The sequence below is a fragment of the Meriones unguiculatus genome, chromosome 10, assembly GCF_030254825.1.
Source record: "Meriones unguiculatus strain TT.TT164.6M chromosome 10, Bangor_MerUng_6.1, whole genome shotgun sequence".
Taxonomy (NCBI): domain Eukaryota; kingdom Metazoa; phylum Chordata; class Mammalia; order Rodentia; family Muridae; genus Meriones; species Meriones unguiculatus.
In genome coordinates, this window is record NC_083358.1 from 73,367,774 (window position 1) to 73,383,622 (window position 15,849).

At 42.2% G+C, this 15,849-nt stretch overlaps 1 pseudogene; it reads right to left on the reverse strand.

Moving 5' to 3' along the window:
- Window positions 1-7,193: 7,193 nt before the first annotated feature.
- On the reverse strand, window positions 7,194-15,783 carry LOC132656895 (heat shock protein HSP 90-beta-like; annotated as a pseudogene).
- Window positions 15,784-15,849: the final 66 nt, after the last annotated feature.

Sequence of the window (15,849 nt, forward strand, 5' to 3'; positions counted from 1 at the left end):
GAGGGCAATTAGTATCTACGACGTGGACTTAAGAGCCTTTAGTTTCCAGGAGCTAAACAAGGAAGAAAGAAAACGGAGATGCCAGTGTTCAGAAATTACCATCTTCAAAGAGGGGGACTAGCCCAACCACAGGAAGGGTGCTCAGAAATATGATCTTTTTTCTGTGATAGGGAACCCCCAAATTGCCAGACTGTATATGGAGTGGGTCTGGCTAGGACTCCCACACGTAGAAGCCTTTGAATGGTATATTTATTTTCCTGGGGCCGAAGCTGATGGGATAATTGTAAGGGGAAGCTGTGGGTTTGATTGATTCTTGGACAGCAGGCTTTTCATTGTTTCCTGGCTAGGAAACCTTTATCAGCAATCGCCCACTACGGTGTGCCAAGGACTGTGTGTGTGTGTGTGTGTGTGTGTGTGTGTGTGTGTGTAGGGGGCTGTAGCTTTCTCTTTTAAGTATAAGCCAAGATGTTTCTCCATGCTGGGGACACCACAGAGTCATCAGGAATGTGAGGACATCAACGTTTTCTGTGCTAACACTAAGATGCATTTCCTTTCCTCCTGAACTCCGGCATCCTCGGGCTAACAGGATTACACATATGGCAGCAGCCTAAATGTCCCCAGGTCCTGCACTGTTGCCAGCAGTAGGGTCCAGGAAGTTTAAGTCCATCAGTGCCTCATCAGTGTTGGCCACTTCCTCGGTGACATCTCCTGTGACCTCAAGGACAGATTTTTCTTTTTTTATGCTATTCCTTTTAGGATTCCTTGGGCAGGACCAAAAATCCACCCCAGTGTGGTTGTATCCCCTTTACCTCTGTACAGTCATTGTGGCAGCCTAGACATCTAGGCCACAGGCTTCGTTGGCATTTGCAGTGGCCTGGGTCAGCAGCAGAGAGGGCACTGGGGAGTTGTTGCTCTTTCTGGACTTTCGCCCTGTCCCTCCATGCAGTCACCTTTGCCCCAAGCCATAGTTACACTGCCCAGTTATGACCCTTTCCATGCTGCGCCTCTTTCTGTGACATCCAGATAAAATTCCAGGCTAGGCAAGAGGGTCAGTGTTCTAGACCAGAGGTTATCAACCAATCCCCTCATCCAACCGTGTCAAGCACAGGAGTTTGGGGTATCACAGTCAATTTCCTTATTTAATAAATCTGGATAGAACTCAAGATTTTATACCTATGAAAAATGTTGCAGATACCGTTCTGGGAGCCACATTCTCAGGAGAAGAGTGATGGACCTGCCCTGGGCCTGTCCCATTGGCTTGATGTTTTTGCCCAACAACTGCACAGACATAACTAGATACATTCAGGTTTCAGCAGAGAGCCCAGGTTTTGTGTGGACTGGTGCCTCAGTCGCTACCTCTGATCCTGAAAGCATGTTGGTACCCCGGGCTTAACTTTCAAAGCAGACATTTCTTTCTGGCATTTAGACATGGCAGCTTTAACTCATGAATGGCAAACTAACAAAGTTCTATGTGTGAATTTGTTGACAAAAACATTGTGGGGGTGTGGGTAGGTCTCCCTCAAATGCTGAAGAATGGCTATCTATGAGCCTTCTCTCTGATCACAAATATTATATTTTAGGGATAGAACATTCTTCCTTCCTTCCTTTCTTCCTTTCTTTCTCTCTCTCTTTTGTAGTGGGGGGACTGTTATTTTTGCTGATAGCAGGAATAAGGTTGCCAGACAACATCCAGGATGTTCAGCCAAATTCAAATATCGGGTAAGCAACAAATAATTTTTTTAGTATAAAACAGGTCTCATGCACTCTTTTGAAAATGCATTAAAAATTCTTACTAAATGCAGGCAATGAACACAAGTTATGAAGAGGATACAAAACGAATTGTTTCTAGTTTGAGCCCTGCCATTTACTTTTCATTTTTGGTGGTAAAAAATTCATAAAACAGATTCTATGTTTGAAAAAAAACTGTAAAATCCAATGTTTGGCTTAAGAATGGCTGTAATAGAAGGTCACTGAGGTGTACAGACTTCTGGTCTGATTAATTTCAGTATGTGATGGGTTTTTTTTGCAAGTTATTTTTATAATAAGACTCATAATTTATTGTTCATCTGAAATCTGAGTTTAACTGCGGAGAGTGCAGTTTTTATTTTTTATTTTTAATTCTGACATTGCTAGCTGACAGAGCCTTCAGTTAAGCTGACCTGGAAATCTGAGTAGGAAATGGTGCTAAACGCTTTGATGCCAGGTGGCTGGGACTCTTGAACAAGAACAAGGGCAGGTGATGCTTCCAGCAGTTGCTGAGCAAGCAGAGGGCTTGGCTTGCTACTGTACAGGACCAGGGGCTCAGACAGAAGAGTTATTTCTTTCACTTTGAAAACCCACAGGCCAATCTTAGTTGTGACTGAGCAGTTTCATTGTCCCTTTAAAGAACAGAAATGTCAGGTGTGGGCCAGCTCACAAATATCCACCCACCTTCTATTTTGGGTTTCTCATCTGGATGTTCTTCATGTATTATCTCCACAGTACCCCCAAAGACAAGCATCTTCTTTCTACATGGGCACAGCCTCAGGCAGTCCTGTAACGCCACCCACTGCTCACACAAGTCTGCAGTGAAACATGGTTTGATTATGATTTGCTCTCTTTTAATACAGCACCTTCACTATTGCTAAGACAGTCCATATAACTATCAATGTTGACAGGAGATGGCTGTGAATTTCACTTTAGGAGAATCAAATATGTGCTACAAAATGCTCATAATAAGAAAAAAGTGTGTTTGGTAGAAATAGAAATGCTGACTCAGGCATACTGTTTTTCTTGGCCATTCTAAAAACCGTCAGTTCTGCTTGCTTCCTCTTCATTGGTCATTCTAGGCAGGCGTAGTCCCACATAGGACGGAGAAACATAAGGAGACAGAACCATGGCTTCAGTAACACAAGACACTCCTTTTCAGAAGTCAGCCTCTACCCGTAAGAGGCCAACCAGCTTCATGAAGAAGCCTTGTTGGGAGAACTCAGGATCCCAGCCAACCACCTCAAAGGAGTATAGTTGGGGTTGGTGGAGCTCCACCTTCCAGAGCCTTGCAGCATCCCAGCTTCTTCTATGAAAAGTCAAAGAACTATCTGGTCACACATAGAAATGTGACCATTACTCTGTTTTGTTGTTTTAAACTACTGTTTCCTACTCTCCACCCACTACCATTCTTGCACTGGGGTCTGTCACTGTGCAGCACTGAACATTCTGTTCTGTTATTCCATGCTGCATTCACAGCATATCAGGTTCTAAGCCAGGGCTCCTCAGAAGAGGAAAGTGCCTGCCTGCTTCCTAGTCAGCCCTCTTCCCATTCCTACCCAGGGAATCCAAAACTTCAGTGTTTCCTTCTAGGCAGCCTCAGGCCCCCTTCCTCAAGTTACAAGGAAACCAGAGACTAGGATTTATTCCTTGCAATACCATGTGGCCAAGAGATGCCACGCCCCCATGAACGGGCTCCTCCCACAGAACTTGCCCTTGTCTTCCTGCCATTTGGCCATGTCCTGGTTTCTGCTCAATGAGCGTTGTTTTTCCTGTTACAAACACATGCAAATCTCTTCATTTCTGCACACTAACAAAACATTTGGAGCCTTCCTACCCTAAGGAAGGCTTTTCTCTGTGGCTTCTACTTCCTTTCTCTCAACCTCCATAATCATGTTTCCAGATTGCTTTTTCTCACTTCCAACTTACACCTCAACCCACTGCAACCTGGCCTCCACCCCAGTGAATTCATGCCCATCGAAATCTGGGCACATACTATTGTGCCGGTGCCACACACACAGCTGAGCATCTAAGGTGCAGAAGGACCACGGCAGTCCCTGCATCCTAGTAGCCTACAGTCTAGCTGGAGAGCTTAAGAAAGAAATAAACTTGGAGATGGATACACAGTTGGAAATGAAGCTGTTTTGAAGGAGAATGGAAAAGGGATGTTGACTTTTAACTGGCCACAGACAAGGAGTCTCTAAGGAGGTGATGATCAAGTTAAAACAACTTTTTTCCCCCCTCTTTACTTTTTCTTTAGAGACAGGGTTTCCTGTGTAGCCTTAGTTGTCCAGGACTCACTTTGCAGACCAGACCGGCCTTGAACTCACAAAGATTCTCCTGCCTCTGCTTCCCAGAGTGCTGGGATTATAGGCCTGCCCACCTCACCTGGATAAATAACCACTTCTTAATCCCTTATAAGGCTTGGACTTTCTGCAGTTTGCTGTTTCCAATCCCCTTGCTCTAAACTCTGCTTTCTTGGCTCATCATCTTCATCTCACTGGTCTCATTCCTGTCCTCTTCATTGGTGTTTGTGACCTTGCCATTAGCTTCCTGTCTCACTCATGTCCTCTCCAGCTGGTGTCAAATCACTCATAGCTTCAGGCTCCCCCAGATGCTGAGCCCAGATGCTGAGCCCTCCTTCACACTGGATGCCCTTTCCAGGTGATTCCTCCAAGCCTTTGGCCTTTATCCAGCTGTATTCTAATAGTTCCACTGGGTTTCTGCTAATCACCTGAAGTCTAGAGTCTAACAATCTATCTGCCTCTTTCTACTGCACATCATAGTACCTGAAAGCTTCCTGTCTTAGCTTAGAACAAGGGACCAACAAGATTCCACTCTCTTCCATTCTGTGCCCCCACTCATCACATAGCATTTTAAAGATACTGCTGAGTGCAGTGGATTTCATGTTCTGAAGATCTTGGCTCCTCTGCTTTTGCCAGACTTCTCTGGTGGCCCAACCGTTATTAACCAGAGTTGCCTCCTAAGTCTTCCCTCTGTCTGCCACAGTTACTGTGATCTTCACTATTACCTGTGAAGAAACATCATTAAACCAACATCACAGAATCGGATACTAGGCTCAGCCAGATTAGATTGCATGCCACAAAACCAGGGGCAAGCCAAAGCCCCATCTAATGGCTGGTGCGTTGTCTTTTTAACTGCTTGCTGTGTTAGAGTCACCTATCCATGTGCAATGCATACTTGTTCCTCTTTCTAACTACTGTCATACCTAAGCAAAAATCTAGAAATCCATGCATGGTGGTTCACATTTTTAATCCTAGCGCTGGAAAGCAGAGGAAGGCAGATTTCTGAGAGTTTTGGGCCAAGCTGGTCTACATAGCAAATACCAAGCCAGCCAGGGATTTAAAAGAGAGAGAAGAAAGGAAGCTAGAAAGAAAGGGAAGGAAATAAATCCAGAATTTTTTTCCTCAGGAAATAATTTATTGCTTGGGAAAGCAAAATGCCATTAGTACTTAACTTTAAGGTCTGATGCAACATTACAGATAAACAGTTGTCCTTCTAGATTTAAATTCCAATTTTATTTAGTATAAGCATATATATGTATGTGTGTGTGTATATATATATATATATATATATATATATATATATATATGTTCAAAGTAGTTTTAAAATTGAAAGCTCAAATGAAAAGCTTGTTTTAAGGAATTGGTTATTTTTGTTTTGGTTTAGGTTCCTTCCAGAAGAGGATTCCATTGTGATGTGAACAATAGGCTCATGAATTCTCAGATAGTTAAAATAACTAATTAACTACTAGTAGCAATCTTAAGTAGCAAGGGAAAGGCTCATTTGTGCTCAGTGGCATTGAAATCATTTTCTAATGTTTCCATTAAGATGGAACTTTTGCTGAGGCTGAGGGTCCTGGAATGCCATCCACCCCCGCCTGTAGCAGGGCTGACTGTGGCATAGGAAACAGATGCATGTGAAGGACAAAACGCCCTTTGAGAAAGGGCAAGAGAAAGTGCAGACAACAGGCAGACACCAAAAGAGATTTCAGCTGGCATCTCCATAAAATGAATTCAAAACAGGATTGCCAAAAAGAAAGTGGTGAGGACCAGCAGACTCACTCTTACAAGCGGAGTCACGTGCGCTTGCAGTAGTCGGAAGAGCGGTAGAGTGTTGTGTGCAGAGTGGAGGAGCAGCAGCCGCTGGCCAGAGCCCGGCAGCTGTCAGGATGTCTGGCAAATAACCCCAGCGATGAGGTGCCATTTCCTAACTGCTCAGCAAGAATCAGACAGGATTGCACAGTGCCCACCCCACTAGTGTTTCTGTGCCCAGCGGCCTGGATTTGGGGCCAGCTTTGGAGAGGAAGAACCTAGTTTCCTTCTTTCTGGCTTGTCACATGCCTGCTGTGAGCCTGCCCCTTTCTGCTGGTCGGTTAACTCCTACTTAATGGGTGGAAAAAGACCTGAAGCCTGGAGACCTTATGAGATTTGCTGGGTTTGTAAGGGTAAGCCAATAATTAGATGAAAAGCTCTCCTCTGGGAGGTTAGTTATATGCAACACAAAAATAGCTCCCCCTTTTTTTTTTTTTTTGTCACTCCTTGTGGGTTCCAGTTTGCCTCCCAACCATTTTCTCCCTTAGACCTCATACCAATCCTGCAAAGCAGGCATGAATCAACTCTCTCAACAGGTAAGAAAAGTGAAGCTGAAGGAGACACAGCAACTTGCCTGTCCTCTGGAGAAGTCCCATGAGGAACAGCCTTGGCCTACAGCTCCCACTCATCCGTGCAGATTTAAATCCCATCCACACTTATCCCCACTCTTATCGGCGGCCCGGCCTAAAGCCTAAATTCAAAGAACTCCCCAAGGGGCCTGTTAGTCAGTGTTGTCAACACACAGTTCTGCCCCTTACAACAAGTGCGAAAGTCTAGGTTTCGTTTTGTTGTCTTTAAATGGGATCACACTTGGTAGCATTTTAACTTCAGACATCAAATGTTAGGCCTTTGGCAAACTACTGCTTGATATATGGCTGTATAGTGGTGTGTTCTACCCCTTTAAAATAGATACCATTGTTTCTGGATTCTTTGTACACAACTGACGCTCTAACTCCCTCCCTCCAGTTTTACCTCCCCCTGGGCCGTGTTCTAACGCACCCTCCTCCCTGCTCCTATCTCCCTTTGCTCTATCTTACTCTCTCCTGTTCTAACCCATCCCTTTCTGACTCGCCTCTCGCCCCCACTCTAACACAGCCCCCCCTTCTAACTCACCTGCCTCCTGCTGTAACTTACCACCCCCACCTGTGCAGTGAGCTGAGTGACCTTCAGCAGGTGGAGATAAAGGGAGCTGCTTTTCATCTCTCACCATTGATTTCTCCAAGGGGAACCACAAAGCGGCTTTGAAGTGTAGGAGGGAACTTTCAGAGAAGAGGGGGGAGAAAACTGAAAGAGTGGTTTTCAAACAGTTAATCTCTATCATCAAGGCGTAGATGTTTATTGGAAAACTAAAAAGGCCAGATTTTATCAGGGCATTAGATATGGTAAAGAGAGCATGTTTTAACTTTGGTTCAGGATGGTGGTGTTAGTTTGAAAGTTAAACATGAGTTGAGTGTGCACATTGCAGCAAGCATGTGGAGCAGAATCACAGCTCACTCAGAATGTCTTCCCTTGGGTTTTAGCTGCAGAGTATGACCGAGTACATGAATTGTGCAAGGAATTATCTGGGGCATCTATATTTCTTGTTTAGAACTTATACAGTTGGTCAGACAATTTGACTTTACAGTTTGTCAGAATAGCTATCGCATTTGCATAAATTGTAAGAACATGTAAACAATATTTTCTCATTTACAAAATGCTTTTTATGAGTTTTCACATGCACCAGGAAATGGGTCAGATAAATGCCATCACCCACCTCTGCGCCATGAGTACCCCTGTAAAACAGCCCGGGAACACTGAGAAGAGGAGAGAAGAATAGTGGCCCATAGAGGAATACAGACTCTTTGTGGGTGTCTTCCTTTCCACTGCAGGCATCCATCTCTTTCCCTTTCTCTTTCCTGATGCATGCATTGTTTTTTGCTAGGGTAGCAGTTTTCACTTTAGTCTAATCCTCATTGGGACTTCAAAGCATATTCCTTATTTGCAAGGTGTTTGAAGGTTCTGTTCTAACTGGAGGCCTCAGGAGGAGTAAGGCCGAATTTACACATGATCCCATTGCCCCAGCTCTGCACTGAGGCTTGTAGCATAAGGAGAGACAGTCTGCCATAGTTCCAGAGGGCTTCCTGGTATTTAGTAGCCTGAAATGAAAGATCCTTGAGAAAGTTCAGCCCTTTCCTCAGGTATGAGGCTAAACAGATGCCAGCCAACTGGAAACCCCAGATTAGTGTCCTAATTCCAGCCTCCCCAGACCTAGGTGAATAGAAGCCATCTAGGGGCTGCAGCCTCAGGATGGGTGAAACCGTGATCCCAGAGAGCAATGACCTGGAGCCAAGACTGTTCATAAGGAGGGAGGGTCTCCTTTATATTTTTCCATTGCCATGGAAACAATATGTATCTGATATATTTAATTTAGTCCTTTGTTCAGATCTTTAAAAAATCATTTTGTTTTAGGTGGTGATAAAGTATATGCTCAGTGTTACATGCTTATAAAAATTCAGCGTGGTATATACTAAATGCGTAATGGTCTCCCTTTTCAGTTTCCATTTTCGTAAAGAAAGGTTCAGCTAGTAAGAGTGTTAAGTGGATGGCCCAGTGGCAAAGACACATGCTGTCAAGCCTGGCAACTCGAGTTGGATCCCTGGGGCCCAAGTTGCCCTCTGACATGTAAATGCCCATGGTGGCACATTCGCTGTCAACCCCCACATAACAAACCAATGTAATAATAAAAGGAGCTAAATTATTGCACTAATTAATATCCTATTAATTAACTTTTTGGTTGAACAGGATTTGGCTTGAAGTTAACTTTAATGTCGTTTCACTTAATCAAGATGAACAAACTTCAATACATTTCAGAAAGTCATATGCTTGGTTATTTCTAGAAAGCAGCTTGTCTGAGGAGATGGCTTCAGTGTGGAGATTTGCTTACTGAGTCCCACAAGTCAGACTGAAATGTTAAGTGGCTACTATTGTAAAAGATTCAGATGAAAATAATGGGTCCATATTTATAATGAAATGAATGCGCTGACTTGCCAAAAGCACCTTCCTTTTATTTCATTGATATATACACGAGTTTTACAAGTAAATCTACTTGAAATGTCTGCTGGTTTTGTAAAGTATTAACTAGCAAATAGGGGCTTCCTATTTTTTGTCTTTGGAAGGTATTGACAAACCTCTGCAAGTACATTTCAGTCTGAACTTGTTCTGTCCTTCAGTCACCTGGGATGCTGTGGGGCCTCATCTGCTTGGAGTTCTTAATGAATTTAATGGAAAAGAAGGAGGGGCATTTGATAATTTCCTGGCTACTCTGAAAGTACTCCTTTCATGCTACTAATTTGTGATTGACTGATTGACATAAATCTGTTGAGCCTGGTCTATGGGTAGGATGGAAAAGAGTAACTAAGGGCCAACTTTGGTCCTGGACCAGTTTTACTGTTGACAGTTTTCTGGGCAATGCCGTCTTGAAGTTGAAGCAAGAAACCCTAATAACAGTGAATCTCCTCTTAGACTGACGTATCAGTTACACTCCACACAGATGTTTTGTTTCACACGTCTCCACTTTAATTATGTACATAGTGGGCAAGGCATGGGTACCCTTCTGTAAGGTGATGATGAGTGGCATTTCCATGTCATAGGAACTCAGATCAACTTTCAGGGCTTCAATTTTGTACCCAACACAGTATATAACATTGGTGTTGGCCCTAAGCTGACCTGAAAGAAATGTATAATGAATTAAAAATGGTGTCATTTCCTTTTTCTATTTATATGATGAACACAAACTACGCTAGAATTTAGGGAGGCAGAACAATAACATTGGATCTGCTCCCACTAGCTCTATCATCTCTGTGCACAATCCTTTTGTTTTGATTTTTTTGAACGATATTTGGAATCACATAATCTTTAAAATTCCCTTGTGTTTTTACTTCACGATTCAGAACTTATTGATAATATGACCCCCAAAATGGTTGAGATTGGTGGTGTGCTGGTAATTGTTATTGAGTAGCCCTTAAAAAAGAGACAGCCCCAAGTTGTGACAGCTGTCCATTTCCTTGATACAAGTCCTCATGACATGGCTGATTATGGTCTTCCAATATGAGGTCCCTAACAAGGGAGTTGGGTAAGATTGGCACAGGTATCGTCAGCTACTAGTATTCAGTTCACGACAATGTAGAACTTATGTTACTAAGTTATTCTTCCTTGAATGACTGAGATGTATGTTGATATAATTGAGAAAAAAAGTAGTCAAAAAGATTTTTAGATTTAACAAAAATTGTCATTTTTGCATTATTATCTTTGGAATTTTTTGTGGTGGTGACTCTAAGTTGCTATTTTAAAGGCTGGTAGTCCATAGTCTTGTCTTTTAAAGAAGGCTATAACCATAGAGTAATATTTTCAAATGTTGACTCCCTTGTGTGTCAGAAGCAATATTTAGAATCTGACCTAATATTTGAAATGTGTTTGTTATAGTTCCAACACCCGTTTTAAGCCAAGATAGGGCAGTGTCTTAACTCCACCACCCAGAGTATTAATGTGTACATTTAGGAAAGTTGGCAGCATAGTGCCTGGGAAGCATCCATGCTGTTTGCTGACAACAGTGAGCATTAGAACAGAACAGGATTATTAAACTGCTGTAGAGAGTGCCAGCTAAAAAATACTATCTTTAAGGGAGGTGAAATCAAGCAACTAATCCAGGAGGAGACATTAGGCCTGACTGCCACAGTAGGAACCATGTATGCCACGATCTACTTACAGCACCCATAATTTGCTAAGGTCTAAGTTTAGTCTTCATGTGACAAATACCAATCATAAGGCTTCAGCAAGGAAGATACTCAGGAACATAAAAACATCCTAATTTTTACACAGTTCACAACTTGTGCTATTTCTAAAACACGAGATAAATCTGCATTATACACAATCAAGAGGTGGTGGGTGAGCACCTGCATATGCTAAGCAATGTCAACCAAGAGACAGGTAACGGTTGTGGTTTTTCCACACAAAACCCAAGTACTTGTAAAGGATTTTTGGTGTTCAGATTGAACACCCAAACAGAAATATATAAGTATTATTTGTTTCTCCTCTTTAAACTAATATTTATCAAGAAAAATGCCAGGTTTGAGTAATAATAGGTGCATTTAGAGGCAGGATACACAGCTGTGGGAATGCTGCTTATGACAGACAGAAGCACACAGTCAGCAATGTTGTGGCAATGCAGTAGTCTTCTTGCCTTAGTGAGTTCCAATGAAGGAGACAACTGTAGAAGCAACTCTGCAGATGTTGGAGAACACTCAGTCCAAATCTCCAAAGAGGTACCATTTTATCATTATTTGGAAGAGGAAAAGAGTTGGATCACAGAGTTCTAGAACTGTATTGCCAGTTCTAAATGCATCTGTATACAATGGGCTCATTTCCCCGTGCTGAGAATCTCAGTGTTAATCTCCTCTCTAGCTTCTCTCTTTGGCAGATAGGTCTTTCTAATTAGTGCATGGAGCAGAATTCCATGAGGATGTCACTTTATAAAGTCTTAACATGAATTCCCTTTCAGTATAATCAAGGTTATGCTTTGTGTCTCTGTGTTACACTTCAATTCCTCTATTCTCTGTTGGTACCTGCTATGCCACAGACCTCTTAGGGCTCCTTTAAAACTGTATCTTTATTTTGTAAACTTTTAACTTCAGTGCAAAACAAAACAACAATATATAATACCCAATGCTGCTATTCTGTGGCAGGGGATTTTCCTGCTTTAAGGCAAAAGACAGAAGAGATATTCTAAACATGAGTAGAGCCAGACGGGCCAGGGTCATTCAAGCATGCTGGGGAAGCCACAGGGCAACTATAGAAAGGGCATGGACTTCCCAGAGGTTCTGTTCTTACATGCAATCTAATTCTTACATGCAAGAAGCATTTTTTTTTTTTAAATCATTCTGAAGTGATGGAACAGTAGTACTGGGCTCCTCTGCTCTCACCTCAATTTCATCATTTTCAAACTAGCCCAGGCCTAGTTTGATCATGTTATAGATGCAGCTGGAATGGTTTGGGGATCCTTAAGTGAAAACCAAAAGGTGACTAGAGCAGTTTCAAGCAGCAGCACCACCAGGTGTAGACTTAGATTTTTTCACCAAACCTACTTTATTTAGGTTCCTTAAACACCTTTACCTCCCTTCCAACCCCTGACCTTAGATACATTAGTAGGTAAAAGGGCTGTAGATCTCTTTTATCTACTTCTTGCTGATTAGGCTTGATGGGTCTTTAAGGGATTATCAGGGTCAGTACTCAGAATACCAGCAGCCCAGCCCAAAGGCCAACACCAAGTAGCAACACGAATCAGCAGGACAAGTGAGAGAAAGCTGCAAGACTCAGTTGGATTGCCCCAAGAGGTTCTCTGGAAGATTTCTCTCTGCAAAGTGAAGTGTCAAAGCATGAAGATCAGTGCAGCAATGTCCATCCAAAAAGCAAAGCCTCACTGTGTATGAGCCTCTACTTCTCTCCTCAAAGTCCACCCACAGATGTTCTCAGCTGGCCAAACCCATGCCCCTCACACAAGAGTACTCACAGCAAAACATCATGTGCCCTCTCAAATGCCAGCCTCTAGCAAAATATCACATGACAAAATGGAATCTTCAAAGAAACTAGACACTTCTACTTCTCTGGTCCTTGATAGTTCCGTTATTTTTGTTCACCTTAGCTTTTTGCCACAGGGTCTCCACAATGGGGTTGTTAGGATTGCCTTCTAGGTGCTTTTTGGTCATCATGTAGCCCATTATAAAGATGTCTTGAAGTGCCTGGGCCTTTATGATACTATGTTGGCTGACAATATAGTAGGGTGAAGGCATAAGCCTACTGAAGATGGTCACTTTCTCAACTTTGTTATCCAAGATTCTCAATTTTGCTTTAGTCTCCTCCATTTTCTTCTTTTCCTCATCCACTGGTAGCTCCAGGTCTTCCTTAGTCACCAAGATGGAGCTCTTTCCATCAAATTCTCTGAACTCCTGCATGCAGCACTGATCATTAGATTTAGTCATATACACCACTTTAAAGCCCCACTTCCGCATGCACTCCACAAAGGCAGCCACCTGCTCTTTGCTCTCACCAATGATATAATAAATGGACTTCTGTGCCTCCTTCATGTGAAAAACATACTCTGACAAAGAAGTCATCTCATTTCCAGACTGAGATGTGTGATAGTGGAGGAGTACAGAGGTGCTGACAGTTTGTGGAATCTTTATGGATTTCAACCTTTAAATTCTTAGAGAATGCCTTGTAAAATTCTTGTAGCTCTGTCTTCAGCCAACTCACAGGCACATCTTCACAGTGTTTTTTAGGATGACCTTGATCTTCCTCTGCTGGAGCATTTCTCAGGAGATGTTCAGACGCAGGTCCTCAGAGTCAACTGCAACACAGATAAAGCTGAGGTACTTAGGTATCAGCTCATCACAGCTGTCCATGATGAACACATGACAGACATACAGTTTGTTCTTTTTCTTGTTCTCAAAAAGGTCAAAGGGAGCTCATGGAGGAATGAAGAGCTGTGTCCTGAATTCCAACTGACCTTCTACAGAGAAGTGCTTGGCTGCCAAGTGGTCTTCCCAATCATTGGTGAGGTTCTTATAGAATTTACCATATTTCTCTTGAGTGATGTAATGTCATAAGCATTTCTGGTCCCAAGTAGGCCTAATCTTATTCATCTCTCCTTGATCAATGTATTTCTCCTTACTTTTTCTTTTTCTTTGCCACTGTCATCCTCCTCATCTGATCCCACATCTTCAGTCTTTGGCTTCTCATCTTTATCTCCTTTCTTTTTTTCTTCTTCTGCCTCACCATTAATCATCTTCTCTTGTTCTTTCTCCAAACAGATAATGGGACAGCCTCTGAACTGTGGGTGTTTCTTTGCCACTTCCTGACCATCCTCTAAGTATTTTATTTTGTCTTCTTTGAGGTAAAGGGTCACTTTGGTACCCTGCCAATGGACTCTACATGGTCTGCACAAAACGTGAAGGCTCCACCAGCAGAAAACTCGCAGGCATACTGCTCATCATCATTGTGTTTTGTGATAACAACCACTTTCTCTGCCGCTACACAAGCCGAACAGAATCCAACCCCAAACCACCCGAGCAAGATGTCTGCACCAGCCTGGAGAGCCTCCATGAATGCTTTTGTGCCAGACTTATTAATGGTTCCCAAGTTGTTTATGAGGTCAGCCTGGGTAATGCCAGTGCCTGTGTCCACTAAAGTCAGCATGTACTCCTGAGGGTTGGTGATGATGTCAGTTTTCAGCTTTAGCCCTGTCTAACTTGGAAGGGTCTGTGCGGCTCCCATAGTGAATCTTGTCCAGTGCATAAGAAGCATTAGAGAACAACTCCTGAAGGAACATATCTTTCTTTGAATAGAAAGTATTGATGGTGAGGGACAAGAACTGAGTGATTTTTGTCTAAAGGGAAAGATGCCCACCTTTTCCTCTCTATGGTGCGCTTCACGCACCTTAAAAGGAAAGACAAGTAGTAGCACAGAGCAGGGTGGCCCCGCCTGCATCTGACTTGGATGCAGGCATAGGCTGCACAAGAGCTTGCTTTCATTTCTGACATGAGCGTTTCTTCATCAACATTAAATACTAGATATTTTATATATTAAAAATGCCACGTTATATCTGTGTTTTGGAAATGGATGAAACTCATTTAAATCATTGGAGGTTATCTATACCTAACTTAGAGAATTATCAACTTTTAGAGCTGAGTAGAACCTCATAGCTTTACTTAGGGAAACTTCTACACAGATATGTTGAGAGGTGTGTCCCTAGGAGAGGGTAGATCCTGTCAAGTTGACAACATTAATCGCCACACGTGCCTTAGATGTTATAGTTTAGGATACTAAATATTATTACTTAAAAAATATATGTGAAAACATTTCTCCATCTTTTAAAACAATCCTAAATATATCATGTTTTAAGAAAAAAACACATGAAAGTTCCTGATGGAGGTGAACTACTAATATCTTCTTATAGTTCTCTTCACAATACTCATGTCTTCATCCTCTCCCATCTGTTACTTTACCAAGTAGAACCTAGGCCACTTTGTTTCCCTTTTCTTTGCCTCATCAGTAAGAAAAAGGCAAGACATGGAACAACTTTACCGAGTTGATTATGAGAGCTGCATTCTTAGTATGGAGACAATTAAACCACCAACACCTGGAGAAAACCGTCGACAAGGCAGATGCTGATCAAAAAATGGTGTTAGAGAATGTTGGTTATTTTTTCTAATCCTATTTGGTTTTCTTTATGAACCATGTAAGGACCACAAAACGATAGTTATTGGTCACATTCGTATCTTACATAATAGATATTAGAAAGATATGTGGTGAATAACCAAGCATAAGTTAAGTGACTTGGATATCTACATGCAAAAGTGATGTCAGGTCCCTGTCCCTGTTTTACTCTAGGCACAAAAATCAAATCAAAGATGAAGCAGAGGTTAATGGAAAAATGGCTTCAAATAAATATAGGATTTTGGTTTTGGATGATGAAAATATTCTGGAATGAGACACTAGTAGTAACTACAGTACAACTTCAAGAATATAATGAAAAACCACTGAATCACAAACAATAAAAAGGTGAGTTTATGGTTTGCAAAGTATATTTTGATTAAAAGTAGATGCAAGTTGAGGAGATGGCTCAGTGGGTAGAGCACTTGCCTTTCAAGTATGAAGAATGAGTTCTAATCCCCAGAACCCAACTAAGTATTTGGGCACGCTGGTGGTGTGTCTGTGATGCTAGTGTCAGGGGCTGAATATAGGAGGACCCCAGGAACTTGCTGGCCGCTTGGTGAGCTAATCTACAATCTAGTCTACAGCTCAAAACAAAAATACAAAAATAAAATAAAATAAAAATAAAAGATACCATCATATGCACATGTACCTGCATCCACACACATATGCACTCACAACATTAAAAAAAAGAGAGATGCAAATAAAATAAAGAAAGCAACAGAATAAAATCACAGCCCAG